Genomic DNA, 22,585 nt, shown 5'->3' with positions numbered 1-22,585 from the left:
TAACCAGAGAGGGCAGAAAAAATATCACCTTAAAGGTAAGTGTCCTAAATACAGTAATTAAAAGACAGAGACTATCAGAATGGATGTAAGACAAAAGCAAAAACAAGACTCAACTGTATGTTGTCTATAAGATACATACTTTTAATTTAAAAACCAAGATCAGTTAAAAGTAAAGTTATGAAAAGATATAATATGCTGATAGTAATCAAAAGAGAGTGAGGGGGCACCTGGTGGCCCAGTCAGTTAAGCTCCTGACTTTAGCTCAGGTCATGATCTCACCTTTCCTGAGTTCAAGCCCCACATCAGGCTCTGTGCTGACAGCTCAGAGGCTGGAGCCTTCTTCAGATTCTGTGTCTCCCTCTCTCTCTGCCCATCCCCTGCTCATGCTCTTTCTGTCAAAAATAAATAAACATTAAAAAAAATTTTAAAAAGTGAGAATAACCATATTAATTTCAGACAAAGCAGACTTCAAAACAAGGAAAATTATCAGCTAACTTGGGGCATTACATAATGATAAAATGGTCAATTCTACAAGAAAATATCATAATCCTTAATCTGTAGGCACCCAACATTAGAACATCGAATAAGAATTACAGAAATCAGGGGTGCCTGGGTCATTCAGTCAGTTAAGCATCCAACTTTGGCTCAGGTCATGATCTCACATTTTGTGGGTTCTAGCCCTGCACTGGGCTCTGTGCTGACAGCTCAGATCCTGGAGCCTGCTTTGGATTCTGTGTCTTCCTCTCTCTCTGCCCCTCCTCCTCTTGCACTCTGTCTGTCTCTCTCAAAAATAAATAAACCTTAAAAAAAAATTACAAAGTCAAAAACTGACAGAAATGCAAGGAGAAATGGGCAAATCCATGATTTTAGTTGAAGATTTTAACACCTATTCCTTTTTCAACTCACATTCAGTAGACAGAAAACCCATAAGGGTGTGACTTGGGAAACACCACTAAACAACTGTATCTAATTGACATTTATAAAATGCATTATCCAACAACAGCAGAATAAGATCACATGGCTCATTTATCAAGATAGACTACATTCTGGCTCATAAATCACACCTTAACAAACTTAAAAGATGAGAGATAATACAAAATATACTCTTACACTAAAATGGAGTTAAATAGAAATCTGTAACAGAAAGCTAGACAATGATATATTATATATTAATATATATTTATATTATATAACAATATACATTATATATATTAGAGTAAGCAACACAAATTTAACAACACATGTGGATCAGAGAAAAATATTAAGAAAAAAATTGGGGCGCCTGGGTGGCTCAGTCAGTTAAGTATCTGACTTAGGCTCAGGTCATGATCTCATGGTTCATGAGTTTGAGTCCCACATTGGGCTCTGTGCTGACAGCTTGGAGTCTGGAGTCTGCTCTGGATTCTGTGTCTCTGTCTTTCTCTACCCCTCCCCTATTCACATTCTCTCATTCTCTCTCTCTCTCTCTCTCTCTCTCTCTCTCTCTCAAAAATAAATAAACATTAACAAATTAAAAACATTTTTAAAGGAAAATATATGTTTGAAATATTTTAAACTAAATCTAAATGAAAATGTAACCTATTAAAATTTATGTGATGCAGCAAAAGCAATGATTAGTGAGGAACTTTATAATATGAATGCATATATATTATTAACAGAAAATGAAAAAGAGCTGAAGTCATAATTTAAGCTTCTACCTTAGGAAAACAGAAAGAAGACAAATTTATGCCTAAACGAAGCAGAAGAAGAAAAAAATAGAGTAGAAACTTCGACACTGAAAACAAACAAAAATACATTGAAAAAAATCAATGAAAACAAAAGCTGTTTCATGGAAAAGTTTATTAGAATTGGTAAGTTTATAGCCTAGATAACAAAAGAGAAAAAGAGAGAAGACACAAATTGCTAATGCCAGAAATAGGAGGCAATCACTACTGGGCACGAAAATAATTTTTTTTTAAAGTATATTACTAGCAACTCTGTGTGTACACATATGATAATTTGGGAAAATGGACCATTTCTTTGAAAGACACATAATACTAAAACTCCCAGAAAGAGAACTAAATAATTTGAGTAGGATTATAACTATTAGAGAAATTGAATTAACACTTAAGATTCTTCTCCAAAAAGGAAGCACTAGGGCACAAATGTTTTCACTTGTAATTTCTAGCAAGTATGTTAGGGGGGAAAAAGAATCTGAATCTCTTCCAGAATCAGAAGGGACACTTTAACTTGTTCCATGAGGCCAGCACTACCTTAATAACAAAAGCAGATGAAGATATTGTAAGAAAGAAAGGAAAACTATAGATGTGTAACTCTTAGGAACATAGATGCAAAAATTCTCAACAAAATGTTAGGAAGTAGAATTCAACAAATAATACACTAAAACTAAGGGGGATTTATTACAAACATGCAAACCTGGTTGCCCATACAAAAACCAATTAATATAACCTACCAATTAATATGCAGGGTAAAGGTAACAAATCATATAAACATATCGACTGATGCAGAAAAAGTATTTGACAAAATACAATGCTCAGCCAATTAAAAAGACTCACCAAACAGGGAATAGAGAAGAACTTCCTCAAGTTGATAGAGAACATATACAAAAACCCTGCAGTTAACATAATATTTAAAAATGAAAAGCTGAATATTTTCCCCATAAGACAGTGAACATGGTAATGGTGTTCTCTTTTACCACTTCTATTCAACATCATATTGAAAGTTTTAACTAGTGCAGTAAGGCAAGAAAGGTAAAATAATGTGTACAATTTGAGAAAGAAAAAATAAAAGCATCTTTGTTCATTAATGGCATAATGGTCTATGTACAATATCATAAAGAAATGATCAAAAAACAAACAAACAACTTCTGGAATTGATGTGCAATTATTGGAAGGTCACAAGATACAAGTTAATATACGTAAGTCATAATATACATAATATACATAAGTCATACATAATATACATAATATAGCACCAGCAATGAGGCATTAGAATTTGAAATTAAAAACAGTACCATTTATAAATATTTAAATATAAATCAAATACTTAAATATAAAACAAACACAGGACATACAGATACTATATTTAGAAAAATACAAAACTCTGATAAAGGAACTCAAAGAATAATTAAATAGAGATATATTTAGTGCTCATAGATTGGAAGATTCAACATTTTTAAGATGTCAACATTGTTAAGATGTTCCCAAGTGGCTCAGTCAGTTAAGCATCCAACTTTGGCTTAGATCATGATCTGTTATTCAAGAGTTCAAGCCCTGCATTGGGCCCTGTGCTGACACCTTGGAGCCTGGAGCCTGCTTCAAATTCATTCTCTCTCTCTCTCTCTCTCTCTCTCTCTCTCTCTCCCTCTCCTGCTCATGCTCTGTCTCTCTCTTTCTCTCGCTCAAAAATGAACATTTGAAAAAAAAAAAAGATGCCAATTATTCTAACTTGACCAGAGCAGTTTCAATCAAATGAAGTTTCAATTTTGCAAACTGATTTTAAATTTTATATGGAAAATCAAGGACCCACATATTCAACACAACATTGAGGAACTTTTTTAAAAGTGAAGATTGACATTATCTGACTCTTAAGACTTACTATAAAACTACAGTGGATCTGCAAGAGAGGAAGGTGGTGGCAAGGTGGGCTTGCTTTGGCCCACGAATACAACTAGATAATTATTGTGTCATCTTAAATACCCCAGAAATTGACTAGAAGACAGACGGAATAAACTCCACAATTAAAGGAAGAGAGGAGGTCACATTGAAGAAGGAACAGAAGACCTAACTGGTTCATCTAAAACAGAGAAAATGTCAGAGACTTAGAAAAAATGATGAAATGGAGGAATTTATTCCAAATGAAGAACAAGATAAGGCCATGGCCAGACATATCTAAGTGAAACCAATGTAAGTAACATGCCTGATGGAGACTTTAAAGCAATCACCAGAAGGATACTTAACTAGGCTTTAGAAAAGAATAGAAGACATCAGTGAGAACTTACCACAGAGATAAAATAGTTAAAAAACAATCAGAGATAAAGAGAGCAATGAATGAGATTAAAAACAAGCTTGATGTAATGAACAGCTGACTAGAAGAGGCAGAGGAACAAACTAGTGACCTAGAAGGCAAAGTAATGGAAAGTAATGAAGCTAAACGAAAGAGAAAAAGAATTATGCAACATGAGAGTAGAATTAGGGAATTCAGTGATTCCATTGAATGTAATAATATTCATATTATAGTAGTCTCAGAAGTAGAACAGAGAAAAAGGGAAGCAGAAATTTTATTTGAAGGAAAAAGATGAAAATTTTCCTTATCTAGTAAAGGAAACAGACATCCAGATCCAGGAGACACAAAGAACTCTCATCAAAATCAACAAAAGGAGGCCAGCCCCAAGGCATGTTGTAATTAATTTTGCAAAATATAGTGATAAATAGAAACAAATCTTAAAATCAGCAAGACAAAAGAAGTCCTTAACTTGGCAAGTCAGAAAGGAGTGGCATAATATATTTAAAGAGCTGAATTGGAAAAATCTGCAGCCAAAAATACTCTATCCAGCAAGGCTATCATTCAGAATAGAAGAGATCAAGATTTTCCCAAACAAAAACTAAAGGAGTTCATGACCACTAAACCAGCTCTGCAAGAAATATTTAAGAGGATTCTTTGAGTGTAAAGAAGAGACCAAAAATGACAATGACAAAAAGGGATAGGAGAAAATCACCAGAAACAATGACAAAACAAATAATACAATGCTAATACATATCTATCAATAATTACTCTGAATGTAAATGGAATAAATGCCCCAATGAAAAGACATAGGGTGTCTGAGTGGATAAAAACAGCAAGACCTGTTTATATGCTGCCTACAAGAGACTCATTTAGACCTAGACACACCTGCAGATTGAAAGTGAGAGATGGAGAAACATTTATCATGCAAATGGATGCCAAAAGGAAGCCAGAGTAGGAATACTTATATATCAGACAAACTACACTTTAAAACAGAGGCTGTAACAAGAGACAATGCAGGACACTATATAATAATAAAGGAGACAATCTAACAAGAAGACATAGGGGCACTTGGGTGTCTCAGTCGGTTAAGTGTCTGACTCTTGGTTTCAGCTCAGGTCATGAGCTCACAGTTTGTGAGTTCAAGCCCTACATCAGGCTCTGTGCTGACAGCGTGAAGCTTGCTTGGAATTTTCTGTCTCCCTCTCTCTCCCTTCCCTGTTTATTCCCTCTCTCTCTCTCTCTCTCTGTCTCAAAAATACATGAACATTAAAAAAGAACAAGATATAACAATTGTGAATATTTATGCACCCAACATGAAGCGCACAAATATATAAAACAATTAATAACAAACATAAAGAAACTAATTGACAATAATACAATAGTAGGGGACTATAACACTCCACTTACATCAATAGATCATCTAACCAGAAAATCAAGAAGAAAACAATTGCTTTGAATGACACATTGGACCAGATGGACTTAACAGATATATTCAGAATATTCCTTCCTAAAACAGCAGAATATACATTATTTTAAGGTGCACATGGGACATTCTCCAGAATAGAGTACATATTAGGTCACAGAACAGGCCTCAACAACAACAACAAAAACAACAAACAAAGCTTAAAGTCATATCATATACCTAAATACATGGAGGTTAAACAACATGCTACTGAACAATGAATAGGTCAATCAGTAAATCAAAGAATAAATTTGAAAAAAAAATACATGGGAACAGATGAAGATGGAAACATAATTGTCCAAAACCTTTGGGATGTTGTAAAAGCAGTCTTAAGAGGGAAGTATATAGCAATACATGTCTACCTTCAAGAAGCAAAAAAATCTGAAACAACCTAACTTTACATCTAAACAAAGGACAGAAGCCTATAGCCAGTATAAGAAAGGAAATAATAAAGGTTGCAGCAGAAATAAAAGATAAAGAAGCAAAAATACAAAAAACAATAGAACAGATCAATGAAACCAGAAACTGCTTCCTTGAAACAATTAATAAAGTTGATAAACCTCTAGTCAGACTTACCAAAAAGAAAAGAGAAAGGACCCAAATAAATAAAATCTGAAATGTGAGAGTAGAAATAACAATGAACACCATAGAAATAAAAACAATATGTGCCAACAAATTGGGAAACCTGGAAGAAAGGAATAAATTTCTAGAAACATATAAATTACCAAAACTTACACAGGAAGAAATAGAATACTTGAACAGACAAATAAGCAGCAAAGAAATTGAATCAGTAATCAAAAAAACTCCTAACAAACAATAGTTCAGGACCAGATAGCTTCACAGGTGAATTCTACCAAACATTTAAAGAATTAATACATATTTTTCTCAAACTGATCCAAAAAATAGAAAAGGAGGGAAAACTTTGAAATCCATTCTATGAGGCCAGCATTAACCTGATACCAAAACCAGAAAAATGACACCTCTAAAAAGGAGAATTACAGGCCAATATCCTTCATGAACATGGTCGCAAAAATTATCAATAAAATACTAGCAAACAGAATAACATTAAAAAAATTATTCACTGCAATCAAGTGAGATTTATCACTGGGTGGTAAGCATTGTTCAGTATTCACAAATCAATCAGTGTGATACAGCACATTAATAAGATAAAGTAGAAGAATCATGGGTTTATTTGAACAGACAGAAAAAGTACTTGATAAAGTACAACATTGATTAATGATAAAACCTTTCAACAAAGTATATTTAGAAGGAACATACCTAAACATAATAAAGGCCATACATGAAAAATCCACAGCTAATATATCCTAAGTCGGGAAAAACTGAAAGGTTTTCTTCTGTAGTCAGAAAGAAGACAAGGATGTCCACTCTCACCACTTTTGTTTAACATAATACTAGGAATCCTAGCCACAGCAGTCAAACAACAATAACAAAAAAAGGCATCCAAATCAGCAGGAAGAAGTAAAACTTTCACTATTTGCAGATGAACGATACTCTATATAGAAAACCCAAAAGACTCCACCAAAAAAATGCTAGAACTGATAAACAAACTCAAAAAAATTTCAGGTTACAAAATCAGTGTATAGAAATCTATACCAATAATGAAGTAGCAGAAGGAGAAGTTAAGGAATCAATCCCATTATAATTACACCAAAAACAATAAGATACCTAGGAGTAAACCTACCCAAAGAGGTAAAAGTACTATACTCTGAAAACTGTAAAACACTGATGAAAAATATTTGAAGATGACACAAAGAAATGGAAAGATATTCCATCTCATAGATTGGAAGAACAAATATTGTTAAGATATCTATACTACCCAAATCAATCTACACATTTAATGCAATCCTTATAAAACTACCAACATCAATTTTCACAGAGCTGGAACAAACAATCCTAAAATTTGGATGGAACCACAAAGACCCCCAAATAGCCAAAGCAACCTTGAAAAAGAAAAGAAAACCTGGAGGCATCACAACTTCTGACTTCAAGTTATATTAAAAGCGGTTCCGGAAGATGGCGGCGTAGGAGGACGCGGGGCTCACAGCGCGTCCTGCGGATCACTTAGATTCCACCTACACCTGCCTAAAGAACCCAGAAAACCGCCAGAGGATTAGCAGAAGGGAGTCTCCGGAGTCAAGCGCAGACTAGAGGCCCACGGAAGAGGGTAGGAAGGGCGGCAAGGCGGTGCGCGCTCCACGGACTGGCGGGAGGGAGCCGGGGCGGAGGGGCGGCTCGCCGGCCAAGCAGAGCCCCCGAGTCTGGCTGACAAAAGCGGAGGGGCCGGACAGACTGTGTTCCGACAGCAAGCGCGACTTAGCGTCTGGGAGGTCATAAGTTAACAGCTCTGCTCGGAAAGCGGGAAGGCTGGAGGACAAAGGGAGGGAGAGCTGCTGAGCCCCCGGACAGCAGAGCTCAGCTTGGCGGGGAACAAAGGCGCCAGCGACATCTCCCCCGCCCATCCCCCAGCCAAAATCCCAAAGGGAACCAGTTCCTGCCAGAGAACTTGCTCGCTCCGCGCAAACACCCAACTCTGTGCTTCTGCGGAGCCAAACCTCCGGCAGCGGATCTGACTCCCTCCCGCTGACACAGGGCTCCTCCTGAAGTCGATCACCTAAGGAGAAGCGAGCTAAGCCTGCCCCTCCAGCCCCCGTGCACCTTGCCTACCCACCCCAGCTAATACGCCAGATCCCCAGCAACACAAGCCTGGCAGTGTGCAAGTAGCCCAGATGGGACACGCCACCCCACAGTGAATCCCGCCCCTAGGAAAGGGGAAGAGAAGGCACACACCAGTCTGACTGTGGCCCCAGCAGTGGGCTGGGGGCAGACATCGGGTCGGACTGCGGCCCCACCCACTAACTCCAGTTATACACCACAGCACAGGGGAAGTGCACTGCAGGTCCTCACCACACCAGGGACTCTCCAAAATGACCAAACGGAAGAATTCCCCTCAGAAGAATCTCCAGGAAATAACAACAGCTAATGAACTGATCAAAAAGGATTTAAATAATATAACAGAAAGTGAATTTAGAATAATAGTCATAAAATTAATCGCTGGGCTTGAAAACAGTATACAGGACAGCAGAGAATCTCTTGCCACAAAGATCGAGGGACTAAGGAACAGTCACGAGGAGTTGAAAAACGCTTTAAACGAATTGCAAAACAAAATGGAATCCACGATGGCTCGGCTTGAAGAGGCAGAGGAGAGAATAGGTGAACTAGAAGATAAAGTTATGGAGAAAGAGGAAGCTGAAAGAAAGAGAGATAAAAAAATCCAGGAGTATGAGGGGAAAATTAGAGAACTAAGTGATACACTAAAAAAAAATAATATACGCATAATTGGTATCCCAGAGGAGGAAGAGAGAGGGAAGGGTGCTGAAGGGGTACTTGAACAAATTATAGCTGAGAACTTCCCTGAACTGGGGAAGGAAAAAGGCATTGCAATCCAAGAGGCACAGAGAACTCCCTTCAGACGTAACTTGAATCGATCTTCTGCACGACATATCATAGTGAAACTGGCAAAATACAAGGATAAAGAGAAAATTCTGAAAGCAGCAAGGGATAAACGTGCCCTCACATATAAAGGGAGACCTATAAGACTCGTGACTGATCTCTCCTTTGAAACTTGGCAGGCCAGAAAGGCTTGGCACGATATCTACAGTGTGCTAAACAGAAAAAATATGCAGCCGAGAATCCTTTATCCAGCAAGTCTGTCATTTAGAATAGAAGGAGAGATAAAGGTCTTCCCAAACAAACAAAAACTGAAGGAATTTGTCACCACGAAACCAGCCCTACAAGAGATCCTAAGGGGGATCCTGTGAGACAAAGTACCAGAGACATCACTACAAGCATAAAACACACAGACATCACAATGACTCTAAACCCATATCTTTCTATAACAACGCTGAATGTAAATGGATTAAATGCGCCAACCAAAAGACATAGGGTATCAGAATGGATAAAAAAACAAGACCCATCTATTTGCTGTCTACAAGAGACTCATTTTAGATCTGAGGACACCTTTAGATTGAGAGTGAGGGGATGGAGAACTATTTATCATGCTCCTGGAAGCCAAAAGAAAGCTGGAGTAGCCATACTTATATCAGACAAACTAGACTTTAAATTAAAGGCTGTAACAAGAGATGAAGAAGGGCATTATATAATAATCACAGGGTCTATCCACCAGGAAGAGCTAACTATTATAAATGTCTATGCGCCAAATACCCGAGCCCCCAGATATATAAAACAATTACTCATAAACATAAGCAACCTTATTGATAAGAATGTGGTCATTGCAGGCGACTTTAACACCCCACTTACAGAAATGGATAGATCATCTAGACACACGGTCAATAAAGAAACAAGGGCCCTGAATGATACATTGGATCAGATGGACTTGACAGATATATTTAGAACTCTGCATCCCAAAGCAACAGAATATACTTTCTTCTCAAGTGCACATGGAACATTCTCCAAGATAGATCATATACTGGGTCACAAAACAGCCCTTCATAAGTTTACAAGAATTGAAATTATACCATGCATACTTTCAGACCACAATGCTATGAAGCTTGAAATCAACCACAGGAAAAAGTCTGGAAAACCTCCAAAAGCATGGAGGTTAAAGAACACCCTACTAACGAATGAGTGGGTCAACCAGGCAATTAGAGAAGAAATTAAAACATATATGGAAACAAACGAAAATGAAAATACAACAATCCAAACGCTTTGGGATGCAGCGAAGGCAGTCCTGAGAGGAAAATACATTGCAATCCAGGCCTATCTCAAGAAACAAGAAAAATCCCAAATACAAAATCTAACAGCACACCTAAAGGAAATAGAAGCAGAACAGCAAAGGCAGCCTAAACCCAGCAGAAGAAGAGAAATAATAAAGATCAGAGCAGAAATAAACAATATAGAATCTAAAAAAACTGTAGAGCAGATCAACGAAACCAAGAGTTGGTTTTTTGAAAAAATAAACAAAATTGACAAACCTCTAGCCAGGCTTCTCAAAAAGAAAAGGGAGATGACCCAAATAGATAAAATCATGAATGAAAATGGAATGATTACAACCAATCCCTCAGAGATACAAACAATTATCAGGGAATACTATGAAAAATTATATGCCAGCAAATTGGACAACCTGGAAGAAATGGACAAATTTCTAAACACCCACACTCTTCCAAAACTCAATCAGGAGGAAATAGAAAGCTTGAACAGACCCATAACCAGAGAAGAAATTGAATCGGTTATCAAAAATCTCCCAACAAATAAGAGTCCAGGACCAGATGGCTTCCCAGGGGAGTTCTACCAGACATTTAAAGCAGAGATAATACCTATCCTTCTCAAGCTATTCCAAGAAATAGAAAGGGAAGGAAAACTTCCAGACTCATTCTATGAAGCCAGTATTACTTTGATTCCTAAACCAGACAGAGACCCAGTAAAAAAAGAGAACTACAGGCCAATATCCCTGATGAATATGGATGCAAAAATTCTTAATAAGATACTAGCAAATCGAATTCAACAGCATATAAAAAGAATTATTCACCATGATCAAGTGGGATTCATTCCTGGGATGCAGGGCTGGTTCAACATTCGCAAATCGATCAACGTGATACATCACATTAACAAAAAAAAAGAGAAGAACCATATGATCCTGTCAATCGATGCAGAAAAGGCCTTTGACAAAATCCAGCACCCTTTCTTAATAAAAACCCTTGAGAAAGTCGGGATAGAAGGAACATACTTAAAGATCATAAAAGCCATTTATGAAAAGCCCACAGCTAACATCATCCTCAACGGGGAAAAACTGAGAGCTTTTTCCCTGCGATCAGGAACACGACAGGGATGCCCACTGTCACCGCTGCTGTTTAATATAGTGCTGGAAGTTCTAGCATCAGGAATCAGACAACAAAAGGAAATCAAAGGCATCAAAATTGGCAAAGATGAAGTCAAGCTTTCGCTTTTTGCAGATGACATGATATTATACATGGAAAATCCGATAGACTCCACCAAAAGTCTGCTAGAACTGATACATGAATTCAGCAAAGTTGCAGGATACAAAATCAACGTGCAGAAATCAGTTGCATTCTTATACACTAACAATGAAGCAACAGAAAGACAAATGAAGAAACTGATCCCATTCACAATTGCACCAAGAAGCATAAAATACCTAGGAATAAATCTAACCAAAGATGTAAAAGATCTGTATGCTGAAAACTATAGAAAGCTTATGCAGGTAATTGAAGAAGATATAAAGAAATGGAAAGACATTCCCTGCTCATGGATTGGAAGAATAAATATTGTCAAAATGTCAATACTACCCAAAGCTATCTACACATTCAATGCAATCCCAATCAAAATTGCACCAGCATTCTTCTCAAAACTAGAACAAGCAATCCTAAAATTCATATGGAACCACAAAAGGCCCCGAATAGCCAAAGTAATTTTGAAGAAGAAGACCAAAGCAGGAGGCATCACAATCCCAGACTTTAGCCTCTACTACAAAGCTGTCATCATCAAGACAGCATGGTATTGGCATAAAAACAGACACATAGACCAATGGAATAGAATAGAAACCCCAGAACTAGACCCACAAACGTATGGCCAACTCATCTTTGACAAAGCAGGAAAGAACATCCAATGGAAAAAAGACAGTCTCTTTAACAAATGGTGCTGGGAGAACTGGACAGCAACATGCAGAAGGTTGAAACTAGACCACTTTCTCACACCATTCACAAAAATAAACTCAAAATGGATAAAGGACCTGAATGTGAGACAGGAAACCATCAAAACCTTAGAGGAGAAAGCAGGAAAAGACCTCTCTGACCTCAGCCGTAGCAATCTCTTACTCGGCACATCCCCAAAGGCAAGGGAATTAAAAGCAAAAGTGAATTACTGGGACCTTATGAAGATAAAAAGCTTCTGCACAGCAAAGGAAACAACCAACAAAACTAAAAGGCAACCAACGGAATGGGAAAAGATATTTGCAAATGACACATCGGACAAAGGGCTAGTATCCAAAATCTATAAAGAGCTCATCAAACTCCACACCCGAAAAACAAATAACCCAGTGAAGAAATGGGCAGAAAACATGAATAGACACTTCTCTAAAGAAGACATCCGGATGGCCAACAGGCACATGAAAAGATGTTCAACGTCGCTCCTTATCAGGGAAATACAAATCAAAACCACACTCAGATACCACCTCACGCCAGTCAGAGTGGCCAAAATGAACAAATCAGGAGACTATAGATGCTGGAGAGGATGTGGAGAAACAGGAACCCTCTTGCACTGTTGGTGGGAATGCAAATTGGTGCAGCCGCTCTGGAAAACAGTATGGAGGTTCCTCAGAAAATTAAAAATAGACCTACCCTATGACCCAGCAATAGCACTGCTAGGAATTTATCCAAGGGATACAGGAGTACTGATGCATAGGGGCACCTGTACCCCAATGTTTATAGCGGCACTCTCAACAATAGCCAAATTATGGAAAGAGCCTAAATGTCCATCAACTGATGAATGGATAAAGAAATTGTGGTTTATATACACAATGGAATACTACGTGGCAATGAGAAAAAATGAAATATGGCCTTTTGTAGCAACATGGATGGAACTGGAGAGTGTGATGCTAAGTGAAATAAGCCATACAAAGAAAGACAGATACCATATGGTTTCACTCTTATGTGGATCCTGAGAAACATAACAGAAACCCATGGGGGAGGGGAAGGAAAAAAAAAAAAAAAAGAGGTTAGAGTGGGAGAGAGCCAAAGCATTAGAGACTGTTAAAAACTGAGAACAAACTGAGGGTTGATGGGGGGTGGGAGGGAGGGCAGGGTGGGTGATGGGTATTGAGGAGGGCACCTTTTGGGATGAGCACTGGGTTTTGTATGGAAATCAATTTGACAGTAAATTTCATATATTAAAAAATAAAAAAAAATAAAAAATAAAAAAAAATAAAAAATAAAAAAATAAAAAAAAAAGTTATATTAAAAGCTGTAGAAATCAAAACACTATGGTACTGGCACAAAAATAGACAAAGAGATCAATAGAACAGAATAGAAAACCCAGAAATAAATGCACAAATATATGGCCAATTAATCTCCGACAAAGCAGGAAAGAATATTCAATGGGAAAAAGTCTCTTCAACAAATGATAGTGGGAAAACTGGACAGCAACAGGCAAAAGAATGAAACTGGAACTTTCTCACACCATACATAAAAATAAATTCAAAATGCATGAAAGGCCTAAATGTGAGACAAAAAACCATCAAAATCCTACAGGAGAACACAGGCAGCAACCTCTGGCCTTGACTTTGGCCAGAGCAAATTCTTACTAAACATATCACCAAAGGCAAGGTAAATGAAAGCAAACGCAAACTACTGGGACTTCATCAAGATGAAAACTAATGCATAGCAAAGGAAACAATCAACATAACTAAAAGGTAGCTTACAGAATGGGAGAAGATATTTGCAAATGACATTTCTGATAAAGGGTTAGTATTCAAAATCTACGAAGAACTTCTTGAACTCAACATCCAAAAAAACAAACAAATGGGCAGAAGACATGAATAGACACTTTTCCAAAGAGGACATCTGGTGGCTAACAGACAAAAAACGCTCAACATCACTTATCATCAAGGAAATACAAATCAAAACCATGTTGATATACCACCTCACCCCTGTCAGAATGACTTAAATTAACAACACGGGAAACAACAGGTGTTGACAAAGATGCAAAGAAAGGGGAACCCTCGTACACTGTTGGTGGGAATGCAAACTGGTGCAGCCACTCTGGAAAACAGTATGGAGCTTCCTCAAAAACTAAAAACAGAACTACCCTATGATCCAGCAATTGCACTTTTAGGTACTTACCCAAAGGATACAAAAATACAGATTTGAAAGGATGCATGCATCCCAATGTTTATAGCAGCATTATCAACAATAGCCAAAGTATGGAGAGAGCCAAAATGTCAATTGACTGGTTGATGGATAATGAAGATGTGGAATGGAATATTAGCCATCAAAAAATTGAAATCTTGCCATTTGCAATGACGTGGACAGAAGTAGAATATATTATGCTAAGCAAAGAGAGAGATAAATACCAATGATTTCACTCACACGTGGAATTTAAGAAACAAAACAAGCCAATATGAAAAAAAAAAAAAAAAGAGGGAGAAAAGGCAAACCAAGAAATAGACTCTTAACAATAGAGAACAAACTGAGGGTTTCTGGATGGGAGGTGGGTGGGGAATGGGTCAAATAGGTGATGGATTAAGGCATGCACTTGTGATGAGCATCTGAGTATTGTATGAAAGTGTTGAATCACTAAATTGTACACCTGAAACTAATATTACACTATATTTTAACTAACTGGAATTCAAACAAAAAACTAGAAAAAAAAAAAGACTCCAAGAATCTAAACAAAAGAAAACAAAAAGCTGCAGTGATCAAGCCAGTATTGGTGAAAGAATAGACACATGGAGATCAGTAGAACTGCAAAAGAGCCCACAAGTAAATACAAACAAATATAACCAACGAGTCTGATTAAAAAAACAAAGACAATTCCATGGAAAAAAGACAGTTTTTCAACAAACGGTGATAGAAGAATTGGACTTCCACAGGCAAAAAATAAAAATAAATTTAAATTTTTTTAAAGTTGAGTCTAGATGCAGACATTACGCTTTTCACAAAAATTATTTCAAGATGTGTTATAGACGTAGGTGTAAACATATAAACAAACAAACACTATTTAAAAAGTTAAAAGAACATAGGAAAAAAATCTAGATGATGTTGGGTTTGGCAATGAATTTTTTGATATAGAAATACACAAACAAAAATCACAATCTATGAAAAAAACTGATAACTGGGACTTTGTTGAAATTAAAAACATCTACTCTGCAAAAGACACTATTAGGAAAATGAAAATGAAACCTAGAGGCTGGGAGAAAATATTTTCAATACCCCTATTTGACAAAAACTAGTATCTAAATTTTTTTATCTCTTAAAACTAAATAAGAAAACAACTAAAGGGGCACCTGGATGTCTCAGTGGGTTAAGCATCTGATTATGAGATCAGGTAATGATCTCATAGTTTGTGAGTTTGAGCCCCACGTTGGACTCTCTGCTGTCAGTACAGAACCCTCTTTGGATTCTCCGCCCTCCCCCCCCCCCCCGCCTCTCCCCCTGCTCACACTCTCTCTCTCAAAAATAAACACTTTAAAAAATTAGTAAAATAAAATAAAATAATCCAATAAAAATGGGCAAAATGTGGACATCTTGCCAAAGATGATGTATGGGTGGCAAATAAGCAAGTGAAGAGATGGTCAACATAAGTTTTCATTAGCGAGTTGCTAATTAAAACAACAACATACCACTACAAACCTATAAAAATGGCTAAAATCCAAGACACTAAAAACACCAAATGCTGATCAGAATGTGGAACAATAATGTGCCATTCATTACTGGTGAGAATGCAAAGTGGTACAGCCATTTGGGAGATTATTTGGCTGTTAATTACTGTAGAGATTCAGGGAGTTTTGTGACACAGTTTCTTTGTGACACAAAGAAAATGATGTGACCATGAGAAGCAGTAACACAACAAATTTTACATGTGAGGAAGTTATCATCCAGAGATGAGCAGGCCAGGGGAGCTACAGGGGGAGATAGGATTTCTCCTATCAAGGTGTCTAGGTGATGTCTAGGTGTATCTAGGTGATGTTCTTCAGTACATGGTAGGCCATATGTGGGTCAGAGAGCTCTGAAGGACATTAGTGACTTGAGGTCTTACGGTTACTAGGCTCTATCTCATCAGTGACCAATGAACACTGAATCAGCTTTCACAATACTAAGACCCGAATGGTGCCCACCCCCATTCATATGTTGAAACCCTAGTCCCCAGTATGATGATATTTGGAAATGGGGTCTTTAGAAGATAATTACATATAGATAAGTCATGAGGATAGGACCCTCATGTTGGAATTACTACCCTTATAAGAAAAGGTACCAGAGAAATTGTTTTCCATCTCTCTTAGCCATTTGAGGACACCGAAAGAAGACTGCAAGTCAGGAAGAGACCTCAATTGAGTTGACTTCCCACCTTGATGTTGGACTTTTCAGTCTCAGAATTTTGAGAAAATAAATTTGTTACTTAAGCCACCCCATTTATGTATTCTGTTATGGCAAGCCTGAGCTTACTAAGACACATTGAGTATGCAAAGCAGGCAAGGTCTAAACGGCTAAACATTTGCTTGTTTAAATTGAGGTTGTAGCTGGTGGACTTGTGATATAATAGGTCTCATACCATGGTGAAGAAAAAAAAAAAAACCTGGGGGCCAATATACAGAGACCATCTTAGGATCATCCATTTAATGCTCACAAAGCTTTAGTCTTACCATATGATCTAACAATCACACTCCTAGGTATTTATGTAATTGAGTTGAAAGCTTATGTCCACAGAAAAACCTGCACATGAATGTTTATAATAGTGTTATTCATAATTGACTAAAACTGTTGGCATCCAAGATGTCCTTCAATATTTGAATGGATAAACTGTGTTACATATATACAATGCAATCTCATTCAGCAGTAAAAGAAATGAGCTAGCAAGCTGTAAAAAGATGAGAGAAACATCAAATGTATATTGTTAACTAAAAGAACCCAATCTGAAAAGGCTGCATACTCCATAATTACAATTTTATGATATTCCAGAAAAGGCAAAACTGTAGAGATATTAAATGTTCCTGATTCCACACCAATATAAATAAATTAAACAATAGGTGAAAAGAGACAAATCTGTATAGAATTCAAAATAATTTATGCAGTATCCTACCGTAAAGGAAGAGAAATATAACTTTCACTCAAGTGTTGCCTGCACAGTGACTTCCATCCAAAGACTATATAAAGCATGGAAATGGGAGAGGGGAGAGAAAAATCCCTATCAGAAACTTGAGAAACACTTGACATTATAAGTCAACTGTCTTGATTAACAGACCTATCAAAGTCAAAAGTCAAATCATGTTGACATATTACGTGATGAAAATGACAATTACCTCTGTGTAATTGTCCCAAAAATCCATAACCCCAATCTAACCATTAGAAAAAACATCAGGCAAATTTTAATAGAGGGACAGTCTTCAATATATATTTTCAGTATTCCTTAAAACTGTCAAGATCATAAAAAATAAAGTGTGAGAAACTGTCATAGTCAGAGAAGCAAACCTAAGTTGACATGACAACTCAATATTCTTTGAAATCCTGGATGGCATCCTGGAACAGAAAAAGACATTAAGTAAAAAGTAAGAAAATCTGAATTAGCTGTGGACTGTGAATTAACAAAATATGATTTCAATATTGTTTCACTAATTTTAAAAACATACCATAGTAAGATAAGATATTAATAATAGGGTAAACTGTGTTTGGGGGAGGGGGAGGTGGTATATGGAACTCTATATATGCTAAGTTTTTCTGTAAATCTAAAACTGTTCAAAAATGTAAGGTATATTATAAAAAATGAATGTGTTTAGTAAAATATATCTTATTACATTACAACTTATATTTCATTTTTATTTTAATTTTTTAATAACAGTCTGAAATGCAAGTTGTGGGAAAAAAAAGAAAAAAATATTGTGGGGAAGTTGTTGACCTATACGTTTTCTCTGGAGATGTAAGCCTAAATTAATTGGCTTGCCTTTAGGATATTTTGTTGGAGATATTTTCATTGCCCTGAGGGTGTTTTAAAAAGGGGGAAATAACTGGATAAAGACTGTATCCTTCCAAAATGGAAGATACATGTAATAACTGTATTTCTAACTAATAAATAACATACTGTCTCTATTAATGAAGAGAAAGCAAATCTTTAACAAACTTCATTGTCCATAACTTCATCAGATGAGGAAATAATGGAGCAGTATAGGATACGTGATCCTTGCTATCAGAAACATACAAATACTAAAATACAAAGTTTTAAAAATAGCTCATTTGCTGGTGTAAACACACACACACACACACACACACACACCCTCTTAGAACAGAGTATAGAAGTAAGGAAAATGTCAAATTCTGTAAGCAGTGGTCAGGGAAGAAAAGATACAGAAGTTAAATTCTAGAAGTTATATTTCATCCTATATATAAATTCCATATATATATATATATATATATACCTATAAATTCCTTCATGTACAAACATTTATTAAGTGGCTACTACAAACCAAACTTATCTAAAACCTGGAGCTATAGTGGTAAGACAGAGAAGGACTCTGCTTCATGGCATTAATTATTCTTGTGGGATACAACAGGAAAAAACTACTAGATAAAGTAATATATAGTAAATGATTTAATTCAGGTAATACAAATACCATAAGCAGGTTAATTATAAATGAAGCAGGTTAATTATATGGACAGTGATTGGACTATAGTGTTTTAGATAAAGTGATCAGGAGGAAATTTCTTAAAAAAATGATATTTAAGAAAGAATTCAAATTATGAGAAGTAATTCTTGTGAAGATTTTGAAGAGGATCACAGGAAAATTAACAAAGATTTGTAAAATAGGAACTAGCCTTGCCAGTTCCTGGGGTAATGAGACTGATATGATTAGAACATTGTGAATTTGTGCCAGAGGAAACTCTACCTTGACAAACTCCATGAGGTAGCTGATTGTTAGGCTATGTGAGGTTTTGCACACTACTGGAAAGTATCTAGATGTATCTCTTCATGAGAAAGGAAGCAATCAGGATTAACAGCAAATAGATGATCTGATTTAAATATTTAAAGAAATACGTTGACTGTCATGTGGGTTACAGAGTGCAGTGAAACAAGAGTGGAGACAAGGGGACCAAATTCGCATGACTGAAATATTCAAGGTGATAGCTGAGAGTGGTAGCTAGAGTATAATGGAATTGGAGTGAGTAAGAAGTGGTCAGACGTTGGATGTATTTCTGAAAGGAGAGGCAAAGTAATTTGCTCAAGAATCAGATAAGGCAGTGCAAGAAAAATGGCACCAATTTGTTTTGACCTGAGTTACTAGATAAGCAGACTTGACACCTGGGGAAGATGGGGGTGGGGTGGATAAGATATTTTTGTAGAGACAGTTCAAAAGTGTTATGTTTTGAACAATTGCTATTTTAGATATCTATTACACATGACAGTTTGGAACTGATTGCTTAGTATTTTACTAATATACATTATGTCCTTTCAATTTGGCCGTAATTCATTGAAGACAAGACCATGTCTGTTTTTCCAACATTGTCTGTTACATGTAAAGGACATAACTGGAACAAGTATGTAATAGCTAATGAATTCTAAATTTGAATCTCTAGCCTGGACTGGACTTTTGCCCTAAACTACAGACTCATATTTTTAATTACTTACTTAACAACTAACTCTATTTGATGTTAAATAGGCATCTAAAACTTAACATTTAGAGACTGAGCCATTGATACTCCCTCCCAACTCCGTCTTCCAGTAGTGTTTGCCATCTCACTAAATGGTAAGTCTAGTCTTCTAATTGCTCAATTCAAAATTTGTAGCCTTTGTTGATTCTGCTTTTTGTGACATTTCATATGCAACCCATTAACAAATTCTGTCAGTTTAGTAACAGTATAGTTTAGAGCAGAATACTAATCGACATTTATTCAGAGTCTGTTTATCCCCCGTGCCTCTACTACTACCTTCATTGCTATGTCTCCAGGCCAAGCTATATTACAGACACCTTGATTTTTGCAGTACTCCTATAAATAGTTTAACTGCTTCTTGTTTGCATACATTCAGTTTGTTCTCAATAGAGGTTACAATAACATTGTTAAAATGTAAGATGTTAAAATGTTGATTTTAGTGGCTGTTCATCTAAATCAAAATAAAAATCAAAGTCTGTATAATGATTTGCAAAGTCTTTCTGATCTGGACAATGTAATCCTTCTTTGCGAATTTCTGGCTCTCTATTCTACTCACTTTGCTTTAGCTGTTTGGACTCTTGAGTACCTCTAGACCCTACTAGTCAGTCTCCTAGAAAACACTATATCCTTTGCTCTTCTAAGTGGATTGTTCCTCCTCAGATATATTATTGCTTGCTGATTCATCAGCTTCATTTCTTCCCTCAAATATCATCTATTCAGTGAATGCTTTCTGGTAAATCCTCTATAAAACTGCAATTTTCTTATTTCTTAAAATTTCTTTTAGCTTTATCATTTTCCAAAATAATTCATATTATATGTGTGTATATACACACATATAATAATGTATATTATTATATAGATATATAGGTATATATATAGGTTGGTTAGGTATATATATTTATAAATATAATTATTATTAAATGTAAATATATTTATATTTAAGTATATTTATATTTATAATATAAACATTTGTATAAGATGTATATATATATATATATATCTTTCAGTGTGTATATGTGTGTGTGTGTATACATATATATATATATATCTCCATTATTTTTAGAAGATTCTCTGGCACATCATCAACATTCAAAAATTATTTAGTGAATTGAAAGAATAAATGAATCATCAAATAAAATTTGTTGAATTAATTTAAAACAGACTAAATCTGATGCCCTGACATTTCTTGTCTCAGTTAATGTGACCCATTGTATTATAGCACTGGTTTTGTCACTGTAGTCAAATTTTTTCATGTAAATTATGTAAACTAAATGTTTGTTTAGAGAAAAACTTTTGTTTAATTAAAAAAAAAAAACAAGTTTCTGCTCAAATCTAAGTAGCTTCAGCTTTCAAAATGATGAGTAGTGTTTTTGGGGGATTGTTGTTTTCTAAACAAGAATACTGAAATAGATCACAGCAGGAGAATGGCTTAGTGTGGTTAAGGGACAAAGGAGAAGCTACAAGAGATGCATTCAGTTACTTCTGTTTTATCATTGTCTCCAATAGAGCAGAATCAGTTTTTCTTGTTTCCCTTTTTTTCTAGTTTACCTAATTTGCTGAATCCTCTGCATTTACTGATGCCTTCTTACCAATCTGGCAAGCTGACCCACTACCTAGAAAACCTACACTATTCACAAGCTATTTTTTTTTTTCTTTCCGTACAGCCACCTGATCTTTTTCTCCTTATTCATACTTCTCCGAGTTTCACAATACCTACCTAATTCATTCTTTATTATAATTCTCTTCACTGTCCACTTCATACTACACATTACTTCATTGTAATCTTTATAATACTATTGTCTAATAAGGCTACTGAAGAAAAGTTTCTTTTTATCTTTTACATATAAAATACTGAGTTTACTTTTCTTAAAAGAGCTAGCTGAATAGATTACACCTATCTATGTTTTTCCTGACCCACGTAAACATAATTCCTCACCTTGAACTGTTTTTTTTATCTGTCTTCTCATTGTACTTTATTAATACAGTTCTAACATCGGTCTTATTATATTACAAGTATTTATTTTTGTTTCTGTCATCCCAGATATATAGATAAATCTTTTAAAGAATAGGTCATTTTCACTTAGGCATTATGTTGCCTGGCACTGAGTAATTACTGAAAAGAAAATGTTTTTACACTAGTTGCTTTCAATTCATTAAAAAAAAATTCATCTGAGGGGTGTCTGGGTGGTTCAGTGAGTTAAGTGACCAACTTTTGATTTCAGTTCAGGTCATGTGCTCACGGCTCATGATATGGAGCCCCGTGTTGGGCTCGGTGCTGAGCTTGGAGCCTGCTTGGGATTCTCTCTCTCCTTCTCTCTCTGTCTTCCCCTGCTTGCATGTGCACATGTGCTCTCTCTCGCTCTCTTTCAAAATAAAATAAATACATAAACTTAAAAAGAAATACAGCTAAGATTGCTAAAGGAAGGAATGAACAAAGGAAGAGGAAAAGAAAGAAAGCGAAAGAAGGAACAAAGAGAGAAAAAGGAAGAAAGGGAAATAACATGTGTACACTGATGACACCTACAGCACTTTTTGTAATAGTAATAAATTGGAAATAACCCACGTGCCCATTAATAGGGGAGGGAAGAGTTAAATTTACCATGATTTTATCTTCAAAATAAAATAAAATGTAGCTGTAGGAAGAAGAACAAAGTTCTCTGCCTTCTGAGATGGAAAGATATTCAGGATCCATTGTTTATTTGTATATAAG

At 36.0% G+C, this 22,585-nt stretch overlaps 1 long non-coding RNA gene across 1 annotated transcript in view; it reads left to right on the top strand.

Annotated features, from left to right (window-relative positions):
* LOC122240117 overlaps positions 1-22,585 on the top strand; it is an 80,445-nt gene that overhangs the window by 6,436 nt on the left and 51,424 nt on the right. The gene's annotated exons all lie outside the window — the stretch shown is intronic.

This window comes from Panthera tigris, chromosome B4, assembly GCF_018350195.1.
Source record: "Panthera tigris isolate Pti1 chromosome B4, P.tigris_Pti1_mat1.1, whole genome shotgun sequence".
Taxonomy (NCBI): domain Eukaryota; kingdom Metazoa; phylum Chordata; class Mammalia; order Carnivora; family Felidae; genus Panthera; species Panthera tigris.
This window is presented reverse-complemented; position numbering and strand designations above follow the sequence as displayed.